A 12,614-nucleotide genomic window follows, 5' to 3' on the forward strand; every position below is an offset into this window, starting at 1 on the left:
CATGATACTAAAAGGCTGAGAATTTTTTCAGAAAATTATAGAATTTCTTCCCTCCTCCACATTTTATCAGCACAACTAAGCTACAATATAATAACATTAAATTAGAGTTGAAAGACACAAATCCTGAAGCTCAGAGAACAGCAAGCAAGCAAAACATCAAAGAAATAATTCAACATATTTCATTGCAATCTCTGGCCTAACAGTTATACAGTTTTGAGTACACAGTTGTCCAGAAACATAGTCACTGTAGTTATTTATCTAGAGGTACATCATAGAATGAAAGTATTATAATTTATCTTTTAAATACCCAGATCCCTATTAAATTATTTAAAACCCCCATATGAGTAGATCTAAGAGAATTTGAGCAGAAGAATTAGTAGACCCCCTCCAAGTTCACTACACAAATTACATATTTTCCTCTGACAGAAAGTCAACATAGTTGTAGTGTTGCTCATATTTAATGGACAGAAATAGTAGGAGTACTAAACAATAAATAGGAAAGTGCTTTTAGTATGGCAGTCTTAGCAATGACCGTACGGGAAAAAAAGAATAACCATAACAAATATTTATTAATCACATACTACCTCCTGAACTCTGTGTGTTCTCTCTTGCATGGACTCAACAGAGGTCATTTTTTACAGTCTTTGGTCCAAGTGATCTCAAAGTTAGCCCTTTAGTTCCCAAAGTACTAAATACTGGTTGAGTTATAGGACTACTACCAGTAGTTATACTGGTTCACACCAGGCAACTACATTCATCAAGAATCTATTCATTACTTATAAATGAAAGAGTAGAACACCAATTAGGATGAATATAGTGACTCACGTAAGAAGAGTTTCCTCTTACAGATCATGAGAACAAGGTCCTCCACAAGGAGGCCTAAATGCATGGATCTTTCCTTGGACCTTCCTGTCTCCTGATATTGTAGACTGAGTTTAGTTTCCCCCAAAACAGTTTATTGAGCAAAATTCTTTTACCTCACTACCATGTTTCCTATTCCCCTGATAAACAAAGAAATAATTAGAGAAACACCTAATACTTAATACTCAAGTTTTTGTTTTCCCTTTCAGGAGATATTTACTCCCTTAGAGTATTACAGTGGATTTACCCAGTGTACCAAGATAAATGTCACTCATAACATATCATACTAATAATAACTTGCTGTTATCAGGCAAGCCCCAATTAGTATGATTGAACAATATCCTCCAAAAAATCATGTCTACTGGAACCTGTGAATATGAACATATTTGCAAATAGGGTCTTGACGATGTAATCAAATTAAGATAAAATTATGTTGAATTAGAGTGATCTCTAAATCCAGTGGTTAATGTCCTTATAAGGAAAAGGAAATTCAGAGACACAGACACACAGAGAGAAGAATGCCATGTGAAGACAGATGCAAAGAGTGAGGTCATACATTTCTAAACCAAAGAACCCAAAGAATTGATGGCAACCATCAGAAGTTAGAAGAGTCAAGTAAGCATTATTCCCTAAAAATCTCTGGAGAGAGCATTGCCTCTTCGATACCCTGATAATGGACTTCTAACCCTTAAAATTGTGAGAAAATAAATTTCTGTTGTTAACTCCCTCAGTTTGTGGTCATTTGTTACAGCAGCCCCAGAAACTGAATTCTTCCATCTAAAATCAATATTGTATAGTAATAGTAATATAAATATCAAGCTAATATAATATATTTACAGAAATATAGGATATTGAAATTTGAGATTAGCAATACAGTGTATATTGAGTATACCAAATTCTGTTTGCTTATCCAACAGCTTTAGGTGATAGTTCTGTCTATATAGCCTTTTGGATATCTTCAGAATTACTGCTTATTTCTACCTTTGTTCTATACACACCCACACACGTGCATACATGCATATACACCAACATATATAAATACCAACTCCTGAGAAAAAGCTAAAATATACAGTCCTTGGGCCAACTAAATCAATAAACAGGAAAAAAACCACATTTTTATCAAAAGAATACAACTTGAAGAAATACTGCTATATGTACCATAAGACAATATTTAATATCCAATATCCTTACACAGAGAATAATTGAATTCCTTAGAGCCACAGGTTCTAGGAGCAGTTTTTGTCTACAGAAGAATGATAAATGAAAACAGAAAAAGAACAACATTGTTATTTAACATAGTATCGGAAGCCCTAGGTTCAGCAGTCAGAAAACAAAAAGAAATAAAAGTCATCCACGTGGGCAAGGAAGAAGTCAAACTTTCACAGTTTTCAGGCAACATGATACTCAATATAGAAAAACCCAAAGATTCCGCCAAAAAAAAAAACGTGTTTTTATTTGTTGAAAAAATTTGTTGAATTTGTTGAAAAAACAAATTCAGTAATATCACAGGATACAAAATCAACATACAGAAATCTGTTTTATATCTATATACCTTAATGAATCAGTAGAAAGAGAAATCAAGAAGTCAATCCCATTTACAACTGCACCAAAATCCATAACATACCTAGAAGTAAACCTAACCAAAGAGGTAAAAGATCTACACTTTGAAAATGATAGAACACTTATGAAAGAAACTGAAGATAACACAAGAAATGGAAAAACATTCCATAATCATGGATTGGAAGAACAAATATCGCTAAAACGTCAATACAGCCTATACATTTAATGCATTCCCTGTGAAAATATAGCCAGTGTTTTTCACAGAGCTAGAACAAACAATCCTAAAATTGTTTATGGAACCACAAAGGCCCCGAGTAGCCAAAGGAATCTTGTAAAAGAAAAACAAAGCTAGAAGCATCATAATTCCAGACTTCAAGTTATATTATGAAGCTGTAGTGAGTAAGACAGTATGGTACTGTAATAAAAGTGGACACAAAGATGAATGGAACAGAATAGAAAACCCAGAAATGGACCAACAACTCTATGGTCAACTAATCTCCGACAAAGCAGGAAAGAATATCCAATGGAAACAAAATATCTTCAACAAATCATTTTAGAGAAACTGGACAGCAACAAAGATAAGTATGAAATCGGTGAAATGGTAATTTTTATACACTGCTGGTGGGAAGGTAACATGATGAATCTGTTCTGGAAAACAGTTTGGCAGTTCCTCAAGCTGTTCAACCCAGAGTTACCACATAACCCAGCAATTCCATTCCTATGTGTTTACCAAAGTCAAATAAAAACATATGTACCTTCAAAAATTTGGACACGGGCATTTATGGCAACATTTTTCCTCAGACAAATGAGGTAGAGGCAATTCAAAGGTTATTAATAAGTGGATAAGCAAATGTGGTAAATCTAGACAATGGGCCACTATTTAGCAATAGAAGGAATGAGTTACTGCACTGATACATGCTCTAACATGAATGAACTTTGAAACTACTGTGCTGAATGAAAGAAGCCAGTCTCAAATGGCCACATGTCACGTGAATACACTTAGGAAATGTCTAAAACGGGCAAACACATAGAGATAGAAAGTAGTTTAGTGCTTCACTAGGGCTGGCGAGTAGCGAATTTGGGGGAGTAATTGTAATGGATACAGTTTCTTTTGGGGGAGATGAAAGTTTTCCAAAATTAATTGTGAGGATAGTTGCATTATGTTGTAAACATATTTTAAAAAATTGAATTGCAATCTTAAGTAGGTAAATTGATTGGTATCTGACTATATTGCTTTAAAGCTGCTTAAAAGGATAATTTTAGGTTGAAGAAGACCTAAGATTCATACCAAGCCCTTCTGAGTGCAATCTCATTCACTTTCTACTGTTTAAAATTACCTTTATGGCTTTAAGCCTTGATATTTACATTATATGTATACCTAAGTTTTTCATGTAGCTTCATACAGTTATCAGTACTTATTTTTACTTTTATACCACTTTCTCCTGCCAGCCTTTTACTCTTGTGTCCCTTCAAGTAGTAACTATCCATGCAATCAGCAGATTGTTAATTTTTTCTAACTGAATTGAAAAGCGTTTAGAAGCATATATTACTAAATGTCTAGCATAATACAGGTGCAAGATATGTAGAAGTCCCCCTCATGAACCTTGGTAAAAAGGGGTGATTAAATAAATATGAGAATAACAAATAAGATAAAGGATGTAAAAACTTCAGTGGGGTAGGCAGCACCTTCTTGCTTATAAGGGAAACATAAGTGTCTAGGTTTTGCAATACTTGTGGACCACAAACTCTTTTTTTTTTTTAATTTATTTATTTTTAGGAAAGAGAGAGAGAGACAGCGTGAGCAGGGGAGGGTCAGAGAGTGAGGGAGTCACAGACTGAAACAGGCTCCAGGCTCCGAGCTGGCAGTCAGCACAGAGCCCGACGCAGGGCTCGAACCCACGAACCGCGAGATCATGACCTAAGCGAAAGTCGGACGCTTAACCGACTAAGCCACCCAGGCGCCCCATGGACCACAAACTCTTAAAAGTCCACTTTCCTAGGACTTTACCTCGGGATGCCAGATATACTTTTATCTGTTATTATGGCAATTAAGGGCGAAACATGAATATCAATATCTTATAAAGAGAATAAAATTTAAATTCAAACCAGGAAATTGTTCCAAATGAATGAGTATAACATTGAATTATCAGTATTAGTATTGACATTGGCGTTTAGCTTCCTAGGGCTGCTGAAACAAACTACCAAACACTCTGTGGCTTAAATAACAAAAGTTTATTTTCTCATGATTCTGGAGGTTAGAAGTCTGAAACCAGTGTCAGCAGGTATGGCCCCTTTCAAGGCAGTAGGGAAGTATCTGTTCCAGAACTTTCTCTTATCTTATGGCCAGTCCTTCCTTGGCTTGTGGCAGTAAAGTACAATCTTCACATGGTATTTTCTGTATGCCATCTGTGTCCAAATCTTTTTTTTTTTTTTTTAAGGACAAAAATCAAATTGGATGAGGGCACACTCTTCTACAGGATGACTTCATCTTAACTAATTATATTTGCAATGACTTTATTTACAAGTAAGTTTTGAGGTTCCAGGAGTTAGGATTTCAACATTTGAACTTCGGATTTACATATTCAACTCCTAATAGAAAGAGTAAGAACTAATATGCAGTACAGCAATAAGCACCTTACAGACACTGAGGCCAAAGAAATACAGAAATAGCATCTTGAATTGGATGCCGAGGAAGTGGTTTTCATAAATACTAGAGAGAGGAAAGAGGTGGCAGAAGCAAGATTTTAAAGTCACTGATTTATAAGGATGGGTCACATGTATAATATATTCATATAGCAATAATTAAATGTTATCTGTTTTTATATTATTTTAAAACATCTGTATACTTAACTTTGCTGTGTAAATGTATCTTTTAGTCTTTATTTAAGCAATATGCATGTATAGGTATCATTACATAAAATATGGCAAGTGTTTTGAAATAGAAAAGTAGTTAAAACTACTTGGTTATAGTGACTTTGACAAAATTATTAAAAAAGAATTTCTAATCATTGTTCTGGTACTGACAGAAAAGAACAATTAAAATGTTTTAATAACCACATAATAAATGTTTTCAGACAAGAAAAATAAAACATGTAATAAATCATATTTTAAAGAAAATGAAAATAAGAACGTGGTTTATTTTAGAAAAACTGACCTTTGTGTTACTAGCAAAGGTACTGTCAGTTCGTATTAAATGCGGAATAAATCCCATTATCGTAGGTATCCTAGATTGTGTTTCCCTTCTAGGTTCCATAACTGCACACACAACCATTTTTTAAGGGATCTATTTTGGTTTCTACATCTTGAACTACCAAAAACATTTTCTTTTCTTTAAATATATAGTCAATTTTGAAACAAAAAGAGCAAAATCTTATACTTGAGAAAAGCTGCTAATGTACCAAAGTGAAACTAAGTTTAACTAAAAGGGATGATTTCTGTAAATATAAAAGGAAGGCTGTACTCACTATTGGAGCTGCTACCATGATGTTTTTACTTCTTTATTGTAATCCATTAATTTTTATATTAAGTGAACATATATTTAAATATTTTTCACTTGAAATACACTCAGGCAATAAAGGCTTCCTTTGAAAAGACATGTGAACTAATGTCATTTGAGACTTAACTGTGTAATCAATACATGTCAGAAAGAAAGCAGAATTTCAGTGTTTATAAATGAATAAACATTAAATTTGACATTATCAGCACTTCTCTACAAGTATCTTAAAAATTGCTAGTATAAATTTTTGTTACCTTTTAATTCAATATAATTCAAACATAAAAATCTTAAAATAACTTAATAAACTTTCATATACTTTCTACTAAAATTCATCAACTGTTTACATTTGTTCTGTATCCTTTCTCATTATCTATTTTGATATATTTACATATGTCAACACCTACATCACAGCAATATTAAGACTTACACAGATACCTAGAGATAGAGAAATATCAATTTTTCTGAAACGTTTGAAAATAATTTGGGAAATCATGACCATTGTGTCTACATTCTTAGGTATGTATTTCCTAAAAACAAGATTTTTTTTTTTTAAAATAAGCTCTATTTTCAAATTTTTAAAAATTAAGAAATTTAACTTCAGTGAAATAATTCTACCCAATCTATAGTCCATATTCAAATTTGTTGAATTGTTGAAGTAGCTAAATTAATTCTGGAAAACAAGAGCAAAGTAGAAAGTTTGTACTACTCAATTTCATAGAAACTTATTTGCTTGTGTTGGTGTCTGAAATATAGTTTTTGAAAGTGGACTTTTAGGTGATTAGGCCTGAGAAGACAGGGTTTTGAAGATTCAGAGCACAGACTTCTTTGAGGTGGGGACATAGCTGTCTTGGCATTTGGATAGCCACATGCTACCCATGTTGTATGCAAGTGTTGAATCACTATATTGTATTCCTGAAACTAATACTACACAATTGTTAACTAACTGGAATTTAAATAAAAACTTAAAAAAGTGAAATGTTACAGAAGTAACTGGTGAGGGAGGGGGGAGCAAAACAGGAAAGGGTAAAGAGTCCAGAATAATTCCCAGCCTCAAGCTGATTTCATAGTGAATTCCTCACGTATGAATCACATCATAGAGTTCTTCCAATTTCTAGAAAGAAAGGTGGGATTCAGATTCTATCAGTAAGTCATTTAGAATGTAAATTCTCAGGCCCTTCCAGCTCTCTCCTGCTGAGGGAGAAAGGGTTCCAGGACCACATGACAAAACTATGTAGATTGCAAGTGTCAATCATTAGAAGTGAGCACACAGAACCTGTAGATGAGATCTGAGGAGACCTGGATGGTCAATGACAGTGTGTGCTGTAGTGCTCCTATGAGACATAAAGAGGAAGAATAAACATACTGTTCTGTCTTACAATGTTACCCAAAGTAACACTGTTCCCACTTGATTACTGGAAAAATAATTACTACTTTGTGATGGCTGATTGGTGGTTTAATTATTATTTTTGGAGAGTAGGAATTGAATATGTTTTTGCATGTTGAATTTATATTGTACAACTTTTCATATTGTATCATTTCATCATTCAATATGTGTCACTTCCATTATTTCTCACTCCGAACACTTTTTAGCATAAATAAGAATAGAATTGTTTTTACATATTTCTATTCATGTTTTCCATGGATATGATGTTGAAAATTAATTGTATATCCCATTAAAATATGAAAAATAATAAATAATTAGTAGCTCAAACATTAAGAAATGTTATCCAGGAATACTTAGGACCAAATATTTCAGGGTTGGACAAGTAGAAAGTATGGAATTCTCCCTTAGTGTGTGTGTGTGTGTGTGTGTGTGTGTGTGTGTAAAATAAAGGGATAGGGTATCACATCTAGAATATAAGGAGTAACTGGGCTTTGTTTAGGGGTCACTGGATAACAGCAGGTGTAAGTATGTCATGTTTGATGCCTCAGAAGCAATTCAGCTAAGACTTAACCTTAGTATCTGGTTCACCAGGTACGGGTTAGGTTGGCACCCATAGAGGGTTCAAGTAGGTATGGCCCATGAGATGAAATCAATCTGTTTCTATTAAAAATTCAAAACCTGAGTGCCCAGATGAGAAGTGATCTTAAAAATGCTGTCTTTAGGGGGAAGGAGGGGATGGGCATGGAGGAGGACACTTGAGTGTTATGTGGATGAGCACTGAGTGTTATGTGGAAACTAATTTGACAATAAACTATTTGTAAAAAAAAAAATTCTGTCTTTAAAACAATTTTAATTATTGTTTTACTGAGTATTGCTCAATCACAAATATCCTCTATGATGCTCAAGGCACATGATAATGATATGATGTCTAAGTCATAGTGTCCATGGTGAGTTGTGTCAGCACTGCCACCATGTCCTAGGACGTTAACATTTTTGGATCTATTACAGCAAAATAAATAGGAGAAGAACCAACAGCTGATCTAAAAACTAATTTCCAGTAAGAGCATCTGCCTTCCAGGAAACCAGAAATTTATAATACAGAAGTAATCTGGATTTATGAGTATTATTTTATAAAAATGAAGAATCAGTGATAAGCACTGTGAAGAAAAGATGGATAGGAGTAAAATTGCAGGGCTGCTTTTTAAATGGTGGTAATAGAAGGCCTCTCTAATAAGAGATCAAAATAAAGGGAACTTAGGGACGTGACTATCTGGAGGAGAGTGTTCCAGTCAGAGAAGACTAGTACAAAGGTTCTGGAACACCTTGCTTTGTTTGAGGAGCAGAAATGAGACCTGTATGATCAGAGCAGAAAACAGAAAAGCTAGAGGAATATGCAAGAGATCATAGAATTGTTTAATATGAAATTTACAGAGTGGTAAGAATTTTCTGTTTAAATCTGAATTAGATAGAGACTATTGGAGGACAGGCATGACATGATATGTTTTAAAAGATCATATTGGTGGTGATGTTGATTTTACTAGAACAATTATCTGGTTTTTGTATTGCCTTCAAATTCACTGGGTATTGGCCTTGGGAAAATCCACAGAGATTCTTGAAATTCAGCTACATCATTAGAAAATTTGCCAAAATACTTATTTTATTGTCTTCGTTTCAGGTTAAATGAGAATATGAGTGAAGATAACCTTGTAAACTATAAAGCATCAAATCACTACTAATTTTAGAGAACTGTATGAAATTCTTTATACAAACCACTGGTGAAATTCAAGAAATAGGCCTCATATTTGCATTGGGATATCTGTGGGGCTCCATATAGTTACTTTCAGCTAAATAACACATTTATCAATATTTTCTCTCCTAATATAGCATCATTATGAACTGAGACATATTTAACAAATAAATCACACTCATCAACTCTTCTTTTGCTTGTTAGCAATTTACAAATTCAAATGCCTAAAAGTTTGGGTTGTCAACAACAGAGTATGTTTAATTCTAACACATGACTCTACCAAGTTATTAGTTTTAAAAATGAGCTCAGTTTTTCAAAAACTTTTCATAGCATCCCAGTTGATTTTAACTGTGTTTTAAGTGAAAAGTTAGGCTACTTTTAACATTCCTATTGTAGAATTATTGCTAATGACAATTACTAAAGAGATTTGCAATTATTTGTGCAAATGCTGTCATTTTTACTCCATAAATACTAATTTCAACATCTTCCAAATAGTAAATTAAACTCATAAGTGTAATTATAAGCATATTATTAAAGTAAACAATAAAGATTTGTCAGAGTGTTCAAAAATGGTAGCTGCCACTTTGAAGTGTCCTTGATTGACCTCTGCAGGGTAAGTGAGGGCCTGGCAAAGAGAGTATTGTTCAGTAAAATGAGTTATTCCACCTACAGAGACAGCATGCATTTGCCAAACAATGTAGGTGGGTTTTCACCACTTCCTTTCATTTTAGCAATCAATTTGAGAGCTGTACTAAAAGCAGTATAAAGTTCATTGTCCTCTGGCACAAAATCAGACGTCACATTTAAATTTGGCTGTGTTATAAAAATCATGTAAACAATAAATGCTTTTACATGAAAATATGCCCAAAGCAAAATGCCTTAACTAAGTTTTATAGTGAATTACAAAATAGAGTGTTTTTTAAAATTATTTTTAAATAAAAACTTTCCAATTAATTTGGTAGAAAGGGTATAATTTAAAAGATACTTCGTGAATTGGTCACACTTACTTATATTTTTTGAATTCAAAAACTCACAAAGCTTTACTAGTTTTTTTGTAAAAATCATATAAAATAAAAGCTAACATTTTTCCAGCATGTATTTTGGAGACTCGCCCCACTAAATTGTTATTCACATTATCACAATTAATTCCTCAAAGCAGTGTCTTGAAGATGGTCCTAGTATCATACTGTAATACAAATGAAAAACGGAGGCATTGAATTATTTGCTCAAGATCTCACAGAGAGTAAATTGTGGAACCAAGATTGAACCCCAAGAAATCTGCACACTAACTGTATATGATTACACTTATGAAAAATCACAAGAGGATGTGAAGTAAGGACATCTTAATTAGACTTTTTAAATAATTAGATTTTTATTGTTAAAGAGGTATGTTTGTAAAGATATGGCTTTTTCTTATAAAATTGGCATGATATTTTTCTTTCAAACCCCAGATAGGGTTGGAATATCATATAATGCAATCTTTCTGAAAGGAATTTTGGCAAATGAATTAAAAGCTTTATAAGAGGCATAACTTTTGACCTAGCAATTCATCATTTGGAAAAGTAATTACAGATTATCAATGGTCAGGGATTTGGAGATAGAAAGTCATGACGGTAGATTGCCTAAGGTAAAAGGCACTGGTTTCTGTGTTAATTGCATGAAGAGTCCAGACACATAAACCCTAGTTTAGGAAGGATACAAAGTTATACTTCCCTTTGTCCCCAAAAGACAACACAATTTTACTCATACAGAATTCTAAATTGAAACTTTATATGAACTGCATAAGGAGAAATTGTTTTCGGATGAGGGCATAGCTACATAACCACTTAGATCTGGTGCAAGATTTCATGACCAGATTTCTAGATCCAATTTGTTCTCATTATTTGAAACCAAACATTGTTACTGTAATATATGACCTTCTTAGGTCTCTGTCCTTTTTAACAAATAAGATGTAGAATTTCATTCCCACCCGAATCCAATAATCCCACCAATAATCCCATTCAGTAATCCTACTGAGCTCAAATATTGCTATTTATTTATACAGAGGAGCAGTCTTTCCTGGTCTTCTGCTAACCTGGATATCATAGTACTTTTTTGGTCCTCCATAAATCTCTGAAGCTCTGGTTCCTGTTTTCCCACTTGGGGCATATAATTTAGACTCTTGATGTTCTAGGGTACCATGATGTCCCTGTATGTTCTGCAATATCTGTAAGAGCTGTTAGGAAGCGAAGGGTAATCTCAACCAATCTCAAAATTAGTATATATTTTACCGTTACTCTAATTTGGGTATGTTTTTAACCTTCTCTTATCTCAGGGACAGCCTAACCCTACCTCTAGACATAATGTTCTTCATAATCTTCATCCAGTTCAGCCTGAAACTTCCAGGTCATCAGAATTTGTTCTTCCCTCTATCTAGATTATTCATCCTTTGGCATATAGATGGGTTAACCCCTCACTTCTTTCAAGTCTTTACTTAAATGCACCTTTGTATTGAAGATTTTGTGGTGATACAATAGTGTTGACAAATATATAAATTTCCTTATGTCCTTGAATACACAGAAAACCACAGTACCCAATCCAATTATAGTTAGGCATGTCAATATGACCAATTTGGGCTGGTGACTGTGAGAAAAAAAAAAAACATGTCCTTTCTAGAGGCAGTCATGTCACAGAGGCAATAACCAATAACCCATAACCAATAAGGTCACTTGCTCATATCCATTCCAGCAAACATGAAAATCTTATTTTGTTACGATGGAGCCAGAATTGGTTCCCTATAACACCACTTAGGAAGAAGTTGCCATAGAGAGCTGTCAGATCTACAGAGAAATTTACATAGGCCAAGAAGACACATTCATATTCTAAACCAATTAAAACTTAAAAGCTTTTTATTTTCTTTTTTTTTTACTGGAATTTAGCCTATCTGAATAATTTACTTTCCTTAAACATACAACTTAAAATTATAATCCCTTCCCCAAACATTCTCTTGTCCTCCCTTCCTTTTTTTAAAATTAATTTAATTCATAGAATTTTTCATCTAAGGTCATATTATATAATTTAAATAATATTTTTAAAGTTCTTACTGTCACCATCATAGCCTTACTAAACAATAGCCACATGAGGAGAGGAATTTTTATCTGTTATATCTGCAGCACAAGTAGGTGCTAAAGAAATACTTGTAGAAAAATGAATTACTAAAAATATCTGAATGAATTTCAATTTAGAAAATTGAATTTGTACTTATATCAGTTCTCTAATTTTAGGCTAATTTTCTTCCCGTGTTTATATATTTTTTTAAGAAAGAGTAGTTATTATTTATCTTTGCTGTGTAATTCCGTGTAGCTTCAGTAAAATTCAATTAATTAGATGGTGCTCATAAATCAAGAAGTAATTTGACATTTCCTTTTAAGTTATTACTATTGATATAGATAGTATAATTATTGCAGTGCAGTCTAGTCATATGAGCTAATTTTAGATTTCCTTTCTTTGGATTTTATCCAAAATTCATACTCTTCCACATTTATTCATATTTTCACATCCTTAATAATATTTGTTCTATGATAGGA

This window comes from Crocuta crocuta, unplaced genomic scaffold, assembly GCF_008692635.1.
Source record: "Crocuta crocuta isolate KB4526 unplaced genomic scaffold, BGI_CrCroc_1.0 scaffold21, whole genome shotgun sequence".
Classification (NCBI taxonomy): Eukaryota; Metazoa; Chordata; class Mammalia; order Carnivora; family Hyaenidae; genus Crocuta; species Crocuta crocuta.